Below are 14,014 nucleotides of genomic sequence, written 5' to 3' on the forward strand. Positions count from 1 at the left end.
AATCAACCTAATGAAACTAAGGCTGGGACAGTCCTTTACACTCCCATCATAATATATTCCTTGTAAAACATTGGCTGACAGTACAACAATAAAATCCATAGTATAAATGCACATTATAAATAAAATAAGCATAAATTAAAGTGATAACATAAAAAGCAATGAGCACATCACATTAAACCCAAACTAGCAGATCACCTATGCTTTGATTAGTCAAGGGTAGCATGATATATGAAGGCAGAGTTCTGGTTTCAACCTCTCAAAAGAAGTTAAGAGAAAGGGGCATTAGCAAATGGGAAACAAAGTAAGCCCTTTTTCTCTGAGTTCTTTATAGGTGAAGCCAGATTCCTGCATTTGCACATTATCCTAATCTTGGCTACCAAAGCCATGGATTGCTTATTAGTATTTGCATGTATACCAGCACACTGAATGAATCAAATGAAAATAGTTGTAATGTGAATTTAAATATGAAATGGGCAACCAGATTTTGTTCCTGTGTATGAACCATGGTGGTGGTGATAATAGATGGAATTATATCCATACTATTAAAAAATATTTATGTGGATATTTCATGTCTCTATGTGTAGAATCAAATATTTTTGGTTTGGTTTTTTTTTCTATGCAGGGCTTTAAGACTGAAAGTAAGTGCAATTTCTCTCACAGAGACTTTCCAGTTTGTTTGTTTGTTTACTGATATTTTTCACTGAACAATACATTCTAAAAATTGGCCATTAAATTGCTAGATTTCAATACTCCTTAGGTCATAAATTGGGATTTTTATTTGTGGGGGTGGCATATGGTTTGCAGAACATAAGCTGCTCTCTTGGTCCAAAATGACATCGTTATTTATTATTATTACAGGATGTGTGGATTTGGCAAAAAGGGGAAAGTTTCAAAACTTCCAGGAGAATGTATCTAGATCAGAGAAGATTCTTGGGAGGATTCTAAAGAAGAAATTGGATAATATACAGAAATTGGATTTAGGTACAGAAAAATGATTTTCTGTACATAAATAAGATTGATAAAGTTTCAGGACATTCATGTATTGCAAATGGAAGACCATGAGCAAATCATTGGTTTATGTTATCTTCAGTATGAGTACAAGCCATCTACCATTTGTGGAAGGCTGGAATGCATGATGTCCTCAATTAAGCTCTCGTGAGAAGCTACTATAACATCTTTCCATGTTTTCTAGCTTTATGTCAGGAATAGTGACACCCATCTTTAACAGAACAGTTATTAAGTCAAGTCAAGTTTGTTTAAAAGAGTTGGAAGGAACCTTGAAGGTCTTCTAGTCCAACCCCTTTCTCAAGCAGGAAACCCTATACCATTTCAGACAATGTGTGTCCAATCTCTTGTTAAAAACCTCCAGTGTTGAAGCAGTATGATTTCTGGAAGCTAGTCATTTCACCGATTAATTGTTCTAATTTCTCCTTAGTTCTAGGTTGCTTCTCTCCTGGATTAATCTCCATTCATTGCTTCTTGTCCTGGCTCATCCTGTTTGGTATATGTAATGAACTTCAATTGCTTTGAAGCACCCTCTCCATCCAATTGGTTGCTTTGCTTGCAATAGAAGTGTTCCCTCCTGTGCCATCACTGACCTATGGTCTGGTTATTGCTGTGCCCTGGAATACAGGGGTGCATATGGACCCAAACGATATCACTCCCCCCATTAATTAAAACACATAAGAAGCACTGGGCAGAAGATAACATGATGAACCATGGCTTTATCCTTTCAGCAAGTCTACCAATCAGCTCCCAAGAGGATGCAGTCCTGGTTTTGATTCCAAAGCACAAACCCTTTTCTTCATTCATATAATAAGACTGCAGCTGGTTTTGATAAAAGTTTCTATGATGTTTTTTGCCCCTTGATAACCAATCCCTTTTGTTCCCTTTTTTTTACAATGCTATATTGCAGTTTTATTTATTTATTTTATTTATTTATTTGATTTGCCAATTGTTTACAAGATAATAAGTATAAGTGTATACATAGTTGTGAATACATGAAATGGGTACATATAAGAAAAATAAAAGAATAAGAGAAACAATAGGACAGGGACGGTAGGCACGTTGGTGTGCTTATGCGCCCCTACAGACCTCTTAGGAAAGGGGTGAGGTCAATAGTAGACAGTCTAAGGTTAAAGTTTTTGGGGTTTGGGGAAGAAACTACAGAGTCGGGTAGAGTATTCCAGACATTGACCACTCTATTGCTGAAGTCGTATTTCCTGCAATCAAGTTTGGTGCGGTTTACTTTGAGTTTGTATCTATTGTGTGCTCTTGTGTTGTTATGGTTGAAGCTGAAGTATTCATTGACAGGTAGGACATTGCAATGTATGATTTTATATACCATGCTTAAGTCAGACCGAAGACGGCGTAATTCAAGGTTTTCTAGTTCTAGAATTTCAAGTCTGGTGGCATAAGGTATTCTACAACGAGTAGAGGAGTGGAGAACTCTTCTTGTGAAATATTTCTGGACTTTCTCAATTGTGCTAATATCAGATACGTAATGTGGGTTCCAGACTGATGAACTGTATTCGAGTATTGGTCTAGCAAATGTTTTGTATGCTCTGGTTAGTAGTGTGATATTACCAGAGAAAAAGCTACGTAGGATTAGGTTAACAACTCTTAATGCCTTTTTGGCTATGTAGTTGCAGTGGGCTCTAGCACTTAGATCGTTAGAGGTGAGTATTCCAAGGTCCTTTACAGAGCTTGGGTCATCAACAAGTTCTTGACTATTCAGCTTGTATTTTATTTTCTGATTTTTTTGCCAATATGTAAGACAGAGCATTTATTTGTTGAGATTTGAAGTTGCCATTTGTTTGACCATTCTGATACATAGTCAAGATCTTTTTGTAGGGTAGCAGTATTGTCTGTGGTATTGAACAGCTTTACATCATCAGCGAAGAGAACTAATTGCTCTTAATATGATCACAGAGGTCGTTTATGTAGAGTATGAAGAGAGTTGGTCCTAGAACACTGCCTTGGGGGACACCACTATTGACAGGTACTGGATTTGATAGGACGCTCCCGATTTTGACCATTTGTTGTCTGTTTGACAGGAATGCTTCTATCCAGTTATTCAGTTGTCCAGAGATACCATAGGATTTTATTTTTAGGAGTAGTTTGTCGTGTACCACTGAATCAAAGGCTTTACAGAAGTCTATGTAGATTGCGTCTATTGCTTTGCCCTGGTCGAGTTGTGTCATCCATATGTTTTTGCAGTGTAAGAGTTGTAGATTACAGGATAGTTTTTTCTGAAACCAAATTGTTTATTGGAGAGTAGGTTATTTCTCTCTAAGTGGAGGATGATGGATTGGTTAATAATTGATTCCATGACTTTACAGGTGACGCAGCATAAGGAGATTGGCCTGTAATTTTCAACTAGGCTTGGGTCTCCCTTTTTGAAGATGGGGATGACTGTGGCTTGTGACCATAGGTTAGGCAAGGAGCTGGTCCTGAAAGATTTTTCAAAGATTATGCTTAGAGGTTTGGCTATGGCAGTGGATAGCTTTCTTAAGAAGTAGGCACATATTCCATCCGGTCCAATAGATAGAGATGGTTTTAGATTGCGTAGTGATTTTTCAACATTGTCTTCTGTGAAATCGATATGTATTAGATCATTATTGTTATCTGTGGTACGGCTAGGAAATACTGGGCATGATCCATTGCTGTTTACAAATACTGAGCCGAAGAATGTGTTAAAAATGTTGGCTTTAATGGTGTCGTCGTTGCAGTCTTTACCATCAGGTCCTATCAAGGGAGGGATGGACCTTGAGTCTTTTAGTTTGTTGTTTACAAAATTGTAAAAAGCATGGGTGGAATTGGTGCTTAGAAGGTTTTCCTCTTGTTTAATGTGATAATTGGTGCATTCGGTCTTTATCTGGTGGCATAAATTTTTGTATCGGTTTTTGAAATTGGCAATGTGACCAGATTTGTTTTTCCTCCAGAGTGATCTCTTTTTGGATTGAAGTTTCCTTATTGGTATGGGTAATCTGCTTTTTTGTTTTGTTTTGGGAGTTGTTGTTGGTACATATAGTTTGACTTCAAGTAAAAATATGTTGTAATGGTCTTCAACAGTATTGCATCCAGTGAATAGAGATTGCCAATCAAGGGATGAGAGATCGTTGTCTATAAGATCATAGTTGCCTTTTTTGAAGTTACAATTGGGGATTACATCTTTGTGGTGATTTTTGTGTGGACGTATGTTGAGACAAAAGTCAATCATATTGTGATCACTACTGGAAAAGGGTTCTTTAGTTTGTATTTCGTAAATTAAATTCAAACTATTGCAGAAGATGAGATCGAGGCAGTTGTTTAGTCTAGTGTTGTTGGTTACTAGTTGTTCCAGTCCCAGATTTGTAATAGTATTGTAGAAGGTTGTGTGTATGATTTCAGTTGTACAATCATTTAGGGTCCAGTCAATATGAGGTAGATTGAAATCACCAAGAAAGATAAAAGGGTATGGGCAGGATGCAGCCCATGTTAGTAATGTATTTAGCTTGTTTACATGTTCGATGTCATAATCAGGTGCTCTGTAACATAGTAAGAATCTAATTGTGATATTTAAGGATAGTTTCTAGTACTATTTCTTTCATCACAGTAGTAGTGCAATTGATTTTTATGACTGTTACTTATTTTAGTACTAGGTGAATGCAGAGCACATTATTGTCTGGATGAGATAGGATTTCCTTGCAATATAATAATGTATAAGCAATCACCAAATTCCAAGAATTGTGATTTCCAGCATTTGGAGAGTAGAGTAGAACATTGTGGACTTACAAATATGAATGTGTGTCCATAGGCCATGCAATGTGATGGTATCCCAGAGGACCGTTGCAGCAATGAGATCCATGCTAGATCACAGCCTGAAGTAAACACCTTTCCAGTCCCAGTGCTTAAGCATCAGAATTTTTTTTCAAACAGATCATATGGGATATGGGGTCACTAGAGCAGGATGAGTTTAAGATAATGGTACAGAATAGCCTAATGTCTTCCAAGCCCTTTTTATAATTCTGAAAATGAGGCAGCACAAATGTATGATCATCAACTAAACTTGAACCATCTTACTTCCTTTGTAATTTTGCCTTCTGCTACATCGGAATTCGTTGATCTGAATGACTGAAAAGTCTCGAAGTGTAGGTGTTTGAACATATCCAAGTAGCATTACACTGGGAGTCATTTCAATGGATTTCGGAGGTGGGAAATATTCTTCCCTATTTATAAAGAATAACATTCTAATGGATCACATGCCAAACAGGATTTAAGACATTGCAATCAGTAGCAAGTCACAAAGAAAGTAATAATTCTCGAAAACAGTCAAAACAGTTTGAAAAATGAAGTTATTTCCTCCATACTCTTGAGAGGAACCATTTAAGAGCATTTAGTTATGATGATAGATGTAACTTTGGTTGAGAAATCAGGGTTATCATAGTTGAAAATTGTACCTTTTATTGCATTAGAAGCAGATTCCATAGCATCTGTTTACTAAAATAGATTTGTACTACACTTTAGGGACGTGTGCCCTGCATGTATCTGCCAATGACATGTGATATTCTGTTGAACATTTTTTTCCCTTCTTTTTGGCACTGTCAATTTAAGTTAAATGGCATCAATTGGTCATTACCACAACTTTCTCATATGTTGCTGTAACCCGTAGAGTCACATAAAACAGAGAAATCATTTTCATTACACACTCTTATAATAGGTTTTTACTTCTGAAAGTTGTGTGTTTCATTCTCTCTGCCTCAAGATTATTTACAAAAAACATTCTATGGATTTTTTTTTGTTATGGTCAGCGATGGCATTTCTTTTTTCTTTTTGGATTATTTAAAATATGTTCCCATGCTCAATTTCAAATATTACATCAGAATCAGAAATTTCTAGCTAATGCATAATACATTGTTGCAAACTGGAGATTACTATCAGAATTGTAATAGCTCCTTTCCCACACCAATAAGATTCTCATCCTTAATGTGGTGTTTTGTTCCTGTGTATATTTTTCATATCATATTTCTGAAAACCTCCAGATAATCCTTCTGTATGTGGGTGATGCTTTCATGGTTACATAAGTAAGACTCACAGTGTAATCTTGACAGAATAAGGAAATGATTACAACAGATGTGATGCTATTAACTTACATTTCTTAAATACAAAGATAGCAAAGAAGCATTCATTGGAAGTAGTGTTCCCTGCCACCAGACTGTCTCCTAATGATCTTAAGTGATTCTCTAACTCCATTGTCCCTGTTGTTATGCTTCAATTGAAAATTTGAAAATATGTTGTGGGTGCTCCCACAAAACGACTACTTTTTTTTAAAAAAAGCAATTTAATCTGGCTTTGTGGCATTAGTCTGCAGATCCATGCATACAATAAAATCATTAGTCTTTAAGGTACCACATAGCTCACTTATATCTGACAAATTTGATATCATACATATCACTGTACTAAATTAAACTGCCAAATGGTTTTCCAATCATGTTAATACAATTTGTGTAAATGTGGTTTGCATGTTGCCTGAATCAAGCCACTCTGATTTGTAAATACTAGGTTATGCATAGCATGTTCTGCAAATCACAACTGATTAATGTCTTATGCAATTGATCCTGGTTGAACAAACCATGGCTTACAGTGTCATGCAAACCAGGTCAGAATGAAATTATTAATCTAGCATATACAGAAGTATGTGTCCACAAAAGGACATACACGCGACACGTGTTTCACATCCATCCACACAAACACAAATTTGAGCTTACACATTCTTTAAAATAATGATACTTGGAGCATCCAGTATGATGATAGCTCATTTCCAGAATGTCTTGCCCTATCCAGCAACTGCCTGCATCAGCATTAGCATAATACCAATGTAAATCTTCAGTTAACCATTATAAGAGAAGAGATCAACTTCAGATGTTTTGAGTGCTTTGCAGAACAGACAGATTTTAAAATAAATATAACAGCTTGTCATTCTTATGGAATCTTAAGATAACAAACAGAAAAGAAGATGGTTTTTGTAATTCATTATATTCCCAGATACAGCATCCCCTGATGGAAAAGCAATAACTTGCCAAAATGTGCATCTGCTTCTGTTTATTTTTTCTTTCTCCTCTGAACCCTGGAAATAAAGAATGAATTTTAGAATTCCACTTGGGAGTTTAAACGTAGGCAAAAAATAATGTTGGACAATTTCAAGTCCATTTTAGAATAGTATCTTGGGATACATTTAGAGACAAAAAGTAATAATGTTGGTCAACTGCTACCTTTTAAAGTATATGTGAAAAGTTTGTCTGAGAAAGTAAGTTATATTACTTGAATACATTCCTTACAACTGTATCATAAATGCAACATTCCACTTACAGGCCCTTTATAATGAGCAATACTTTAATGCATACCTTGAAAGATGGGGTGGATATATATATTTTGCTACCTGATGTTTTGACCCCATTCCAAATCACCATAGTAACAGTCTTTTTCTGTATTGAGCAAACTGGAGAATAGCCCAGTAGGGTACATGTTTTACACTTAGAAAATTACAGGTCAGTTGAAAGGATTACACAATAGATAAGGAAGATCCCTTTGACTGGGGCACTAGAAAAGTGCTGCCAACAAAATACTCAACTTGCTGAGTTTGATGCTCTTCAGATGGTCTGGAGTTAACTCTCAGAATTCCTAAGTAGGAAAACCAAAGGCCCATGAAGTTGTAGGTACAAGACACTTGACACCCCCTCCAAAAAGTGATGAAAAGATAAGGTATAGATCAATAAATCTACAATATAGGAATTCTTCAAGCGATTTCTCATGGTGGAAAAAAAATCTGTCAGTCCTCTTCCCTGCCTAAAGGGCAATGGATTCCTAAGGCAATACAGAACTTACAACATTTCCTTTCATGAACTCAATATTTTTAGGTACCCTTGGTTATGACTATGATCTGGGCCTCAAAAATCCAAATGAGCACAGGATTACAGCAAAGACTTAGAATTTTCTGCTGGTGCACTGGTTAGAATGCAGTTTTACAAGCTAATTCAGCTCACTGCCAGGACTTCAATTCTCACCGGCTCAAGATTGACTCGATTTCCATTCTTCGGAGGTCAGTAAAATGAGGAACCAGATTTAGCAAAGGGGGAAAAAGTCCTGATACATCATGGGACGCCCACCAGGACAACATGAGTTTGACAGCCCTGCCTTAGAGAATGCTGTAAAGCACTATGAAATGGTATATAAATCTTAGTGCTATTTCTATTGCTATCTAGTGGTTCTCTGGATTTTTCCCGGGATAGTTCTGTACAATAAAAGTGGATAAAATACTCGCAATATGAATTTTGCTTTGTATCTGAGAGTTCTACAGCAGAATATTGTAAAACCTGCCCATCAGGTGTTGGAGGCTGAAATGCGAGTCATGAAAATGGGTCATGCAATAAGATCTGCAACACACAAACAAGTCTGCAAAAGACTGGAGAAGAGTACATTAAATGTTTTAGATTGGCCAGATCTAAACACAAAACTGTAGAAAGGTTATAAAAAGACCTGAAACAAGGACATACATTCTCAAACAGTACTACGTTGAAGCAGTTGCCAAGGGGAGGAGTGAGATGAAATTTCTACCTAGTAAAGAGAGATTAACTGCCAATTACAAAAAACATTTGGGTGCAGTTATTGCAACTAAAAGTGAAGCAAGCAGCTTCTGAAGTGAAGAGGTCCATCCCATGCTGGATGCTTTTTAAAGTAATAACATGAAACAAGAATGAGACTTGGGCTTATTTGTTCAGTTATATTGTTTATATGTCTATAGGATATCATATAACACATCAACTCTGATAACATTTGGGAGCAAATAATAAGCCAACATTCAAAATATCCAAAATGTTGTCAGACCTACACAAGTATAGTGTAGTCCTACAGTAACAGCACACTTTTATATCCCAAACATGGATGAGGACGAGATGCCAAGACATCTGAATTATTTTTCGGGGAACAAATATACACTGAATTAGTCAGCTGTGTAGAGAGCAATTGTCAGATAAAAGGTATTTTCAATCCTTGTTAAATAGGAAGATTGCTGAGCTGATTTCTCTTGTTTTCCCCAGTGACTGGAAACAGGTTGTTATTTAAAGGAGGAATTAAGATGTGAAATTTAGACACATCTCACTTTTATTTCCAGAAAATGTTGAATACTACTCTGTATCTGATAACTATACCATTTGCCTGTCCGGAGGATCTCTATTTTTCTTTCCAAAATGCAAAATGATGCAGAGGTTTTTTTTTCTTTTGTTCAAACTAAGTTTGCATAATGAAGACTTTTGGAAACTCAAAAGCTTTAGCTAAAAGCTTTTAAGCTAAGAGTTAAAGCTTTTGAGTTTCCAAAAGTCTTCATTATGCAAAGATAATTTAAGAGGAACCCTCCCCCGGTGTTATGTTGCATTTTTGATGGAAAAATAGATATGATTTCAATGTTTCCATTGCCCTAAGAAAAATATTGCGTATAAGGTCTATGAACTACATAAAAACCTACTATTGGTTTTAAATGTAAAAATGTTGGAAGGATGGAAAACATTGAGTTGGAGAAAACAGAAGGGTCGAGAATCCATCAATTTTGAGTGCTCATTCATTTATTGAGAGAATTGTAGATGTGCTAAAAAATTCGTAGCTTTCCCCAAATTGGTCTCTTCCAGATGTGTTGGTTGTCTTTTCAAACAAACCATAATCTACATGTTCTCTGTAGGTGAAGGATTCTGAGATCCTGAGATTTAAAATCTAACACATCTTGAGGACACGAGTGACAAAAGGTATTTTGGGGATGGCGTATTACCTAACTTTTTATCAGAAACCTACTAGCAAGACTGTTACTACCACAGTACTAAATTGTGATACAACATGGCACAATATTTTTTCACAAATGCTTTTGGGTGGGTCATGATTAGTTGGTGCACAAAGTTCATACTTCAAGGTAAATTAGAATTTTCCAGGTTGCAATCTGCATTCAGGAGCGAAATCGGTCTGTAATTATTAATGAATCTATGGTCTAGATCAGGGGTGGGCAAACTATGGCCTGCGGGCCACATCCGGCCCGCTGGTCTGTCCAATCTGGCCCGCCCCTGAAAAAAAATTGCTGGCGTGGCGTATTGCCCTGTGCCGCGTGGCCCCCAAAGCTGCAAAACAGTGCGGAGCGCTCTCGGGGTAGGAAAGAAAAGAAGAACTTTGCAAAGGCCTTGGCTGGGAGTTCGAAATCACCTTCGAGTGCGACCTCTCCAAAGGTGAGTCCCCGCCGATCCCCCTTTTTTTCCCGGGGCTTCCAGGCTTAAACTTTGCAAAGGCAAAGTTTGCAGGCGAGAGCGTCTTCCGGCCGAGGAGCGGGAAGGGTTCCACCCGGCGGGCGGGTGGGCTGCTTGGAGCAGGCTGCTTGGAGCGGGCTGCTTGGAGCCACCTAAAGTTAGGCCGCTGCTGGTGGAGCCTTGACCTGCCTTGGTGCCCCGTTCCCGGCTTGGCAGTCCTGCTCGGGCGGCACTTTAAAAGCCTGCTCCCAGCACCTGAGCAACTTCCCAGCAACTTGCGGCTTCCTTTTTTCTTCGCTGGGGCGCCGTGCCTGGCCCCGGAGCCCGCGGGCGGAGGGGAAACCCGGAGCACCGCCGGTCACCTCCTCCAAGTAGCCCGCCCGCCCGCCGGGCGGAACCCTTCCCGCTCCTCGGCAGGAAGACGCTCCCACCTGCAAACTTTGCCTGTGCAAAGTTTAAGCCTGGAAGCCCCGGAAACCCGAGCAAATTCCCAGCAACTTTCGGCTTCCTTTTAACTCATGGGCGCTCGCGCCTGGCCCCGAGCCGCGCGGCGGAGGGAAGCCGGCGGGCGGGCGGGCTGCTTGGAGAAGGCGACCTGGCGGTGCTCCGGCAGCAGCAACAGGAAGTTCGCCCGGGCTCCGCTCAGGTGTCCGGCTGGGGCTGTCAGAGTTGCTGACCGCCGGCGCAGCTCCGCGCGGCTCCAGTCCCGCGTTGCCTTGGGAAGGAAAAGGCAAAACCAGGAGCCGCTGAGCCTGAGCCTCCGGTGCCACTGCTGCCGTTGCAAAGCACCGCCGCGGCTCTTCCTTTTTGCCTTTCCCTTCCCGAGGCAACGCGGGACTGGAGCCGCACGGAGCCGCGCCGGTGGTAGCAACTCCTGACTCAGGGGGCCTCCGAGGGGAGGGGAAGGAGGAGAAGAGGGGGGGGGAAAGGGTGGGGGGGGCGATTCCCAAAATATCTTGTGCTGACCCGGCCTGTCTGTCAAATTTTAAAAGTCAATGCGGCCCCCGAGCCAAAAAGTTTGCCCACCCCTGGTCTAGATCCTCCTTCGGGATCAACGAGATTAAGGCTCCCCTCCACGAGTCCGGCATCCTAGCTGCTAAGAGTACCTCATTAAATACTTCCAACATCAGTGGTCCAATTTGTTCTATGATTGTTTTGTAAAGTTCTACAGGTATCCCATCTGGTCCTGGCGATTTGTTGTTGCTTTGCTTCTCTATTGCTAACTTCAATTCGGACCATGTAATATTTTTGTTTAATAGTTCTATCTCTTCCTCTCCAATTGCTTTATCGTTCGCTTCCTCTAGGTATTTCCTTATTTTATCCTCACTAACTTCTTCCTTTTTATATAATTTCCCGAAGTATTTATGGGTGATCTCTTTTTTCTTCTCTATCTCATCTTGCAAGTTGCCCCTCTCGTCCATTAATTGGTGTATCCATTTTTTTTCCTTCGTTTTTTTGAGTTTGTGGGCTAACCATCTCCCTGGCTTCTTTGCATGTCAAAATAGATTTGTTTAGACATTTTCAGACTTATTTTATTAGAACCGAATAAAAAAAATATATCTAAATTCTACAAACACTTATTGGAAACGGAACTAGAACAAGAGATTGTCAAAGGAAATATGATTGCGTGGAGCAGAAACGTGGGACGGAGTATCACCCTAGCAGAATGGGAAAGGATCTGGAATAGGAACATTAAGATCACGAAATCAGCAGCTTATAAAGAAAACTCATACAAAATGTTTTATAGATGGCACCTGTCCCCTTCAAGATTGGCGAAAATGCACCCCAACACGAGTCCCAAATGTTGGAAATGTCAAAACATAGAAGGTACCTTCTTCCATATGTGGTGGTCATGCAAAGAAACACAGAAACATTGGAAAAAAATTAGGCATTGGCTAGAGGAGATTACTAAGGAACAAATTGAGTACAAACCAGAGTCCTTCCTTCTAGGAATTTTTGATAAACAAGTATCCAAAAAATCGAAGTATATTATAATTCATATCCTAACCGCGGCCAGACTGGTGTTCGCTCAGTGCTGGAAATCACCTTCTATCCCCACTGAACAAATGATCATTCAGAAAATTTTAGAATGCACCGAAATGGACAAACTAACCCAATCATTAAAAAATAAAGAATCCTCAACCTATTATAACAATTGGAATCCTTGGTACATTTGGCTAAATCAAAGATAGACTATTTTGAGAAAAACTGTAGCCAAGGGCTACCTAAGCAGAGTTAATGAAAAGTACCGCTGACGATATACTTGAAGAAGAAAGGATCTGGAAACTTCTGGTTGCAAGGCTTCGGCGGCAGCAGGAATCCGTTTCTCTGCGGGTCCCTGCTGCGCTCGCCGCTGAGGTACCCCCGATCCAACTGGATTTGGGGGTTGTCGCTGCCCCGAAGAGGCAGCGGAAGACAGAGGAGATCCGGGCAGGGGTCTGGGGATATCGCACCCCCCTTCCCCAGACGGCTAGACTCCTTTTTCCTGAGGCGGTGGAGCGGCTGTCAGAAATGGCAGCCATAAAGGAATCTTCAACTGGATAAGACTGTGCAGGAGGAAGTTTTTTAGAAGGAGAAGTTTTCTTGGCTGAACCGGGACATTAAGTTACTTTTAAAACACCCTGGAAACCTGACTTGTGGATTGATAGATTTGTTTCCAAAAGATTGTTACAGCGGCGAAAGTGCTGAAGGAAAGTTCACTCCCCTTCCTTACGGAGAAAGCAAATGAGCACAGAAAAACCTGTTTCTTTAAGGTAAAAACAAGCTCTTTGTTATAAGTGGGAAGGAGAGGACTAAAAAAAAATCTTTAAAAACTGACTGGAGGAGATGCTTTGAAGATTATAAGACCAACAACTAATTGCAATACGGTTTTAAAATATATTTGGGATTTTGCCCCAGGAGGAAAAGTGGCAAAGAGTAGAAGAGGAAATAATCTCTGGCTGTTTGGATTGTTTGATAACTTTGACATTTGCAAATTACTTTAAGACTAAAAACCTCTGGGTTGTTCTTAAAAATTTACAATGGCACCATCTGTGGATCAACTAAAAATGGAATATGAAAAATTAAGAGAACAAAGTGGCAAGAATTCATTGGGAGCTGTCTTCCACTTTTTAGAAATGGCAGTTTCTACATACCAGCAAATACTTGACGAAGAAGGAGAAGAAGAAGAAGAAAAGGAAGCCATTTTTAATGGACAAAAAGTTTGATTAAGAAAGAAAATAGGAAGAGAGGAAGGAAAAATGAGAATTTAAGATTCAATAAAACAACCAAGAAAAAGAAAAATAAGGTGAAAAAAAGGTACAATGTTAGAAAGCAATTGAAAAGAGAATTACAACAGAGAGGGGAAGCTAAAAAGGTGGAGGTTAGAAGAGGGGGGGGGCAAAAGGATCAGACTGGAGAAGAAAGGGAGGGAAAAAGGGAAAAAAAGCCACGGTCTGAAACAACATATCTTTTTTATAGATAAAGGATAAAGAATAGTGTATAATTTAAGAAAGATTCTGCAAGAGTACATAAGATAGTATTGTAGTATTTGCATTTGAAATAGTCTATTGGAATACTATAAGATTTAACAAAATATTAAAATATTAAAATGTTTTATAATGATAGATTTCAATATTTAATAAAATATTAAAGAGAATGTGTAAAATGATTAATGCTTAGTTATACTATTAAATAGAATTAGAATTAGAATGGAAATTATATACTTAACTATATTATAAGTTTATTATTCTTTCCCCCCCCCAAAATGCAAC

The sequence above is a fragment of the Notechis scutatus genome, chromosome 4 (genome assembly GCF_049901735.1).
Source record: "Notechis scutatus isolate UNSWTSFEM ecotype Mainland chromosome 4, rNotScu1.2, whole genome shotgun sequence".
NCBI lineage: Eukaryota > Metazoa > Chordata > Lepidosauria > Squamata > Elapidae > Notechis > Notechis scutatus.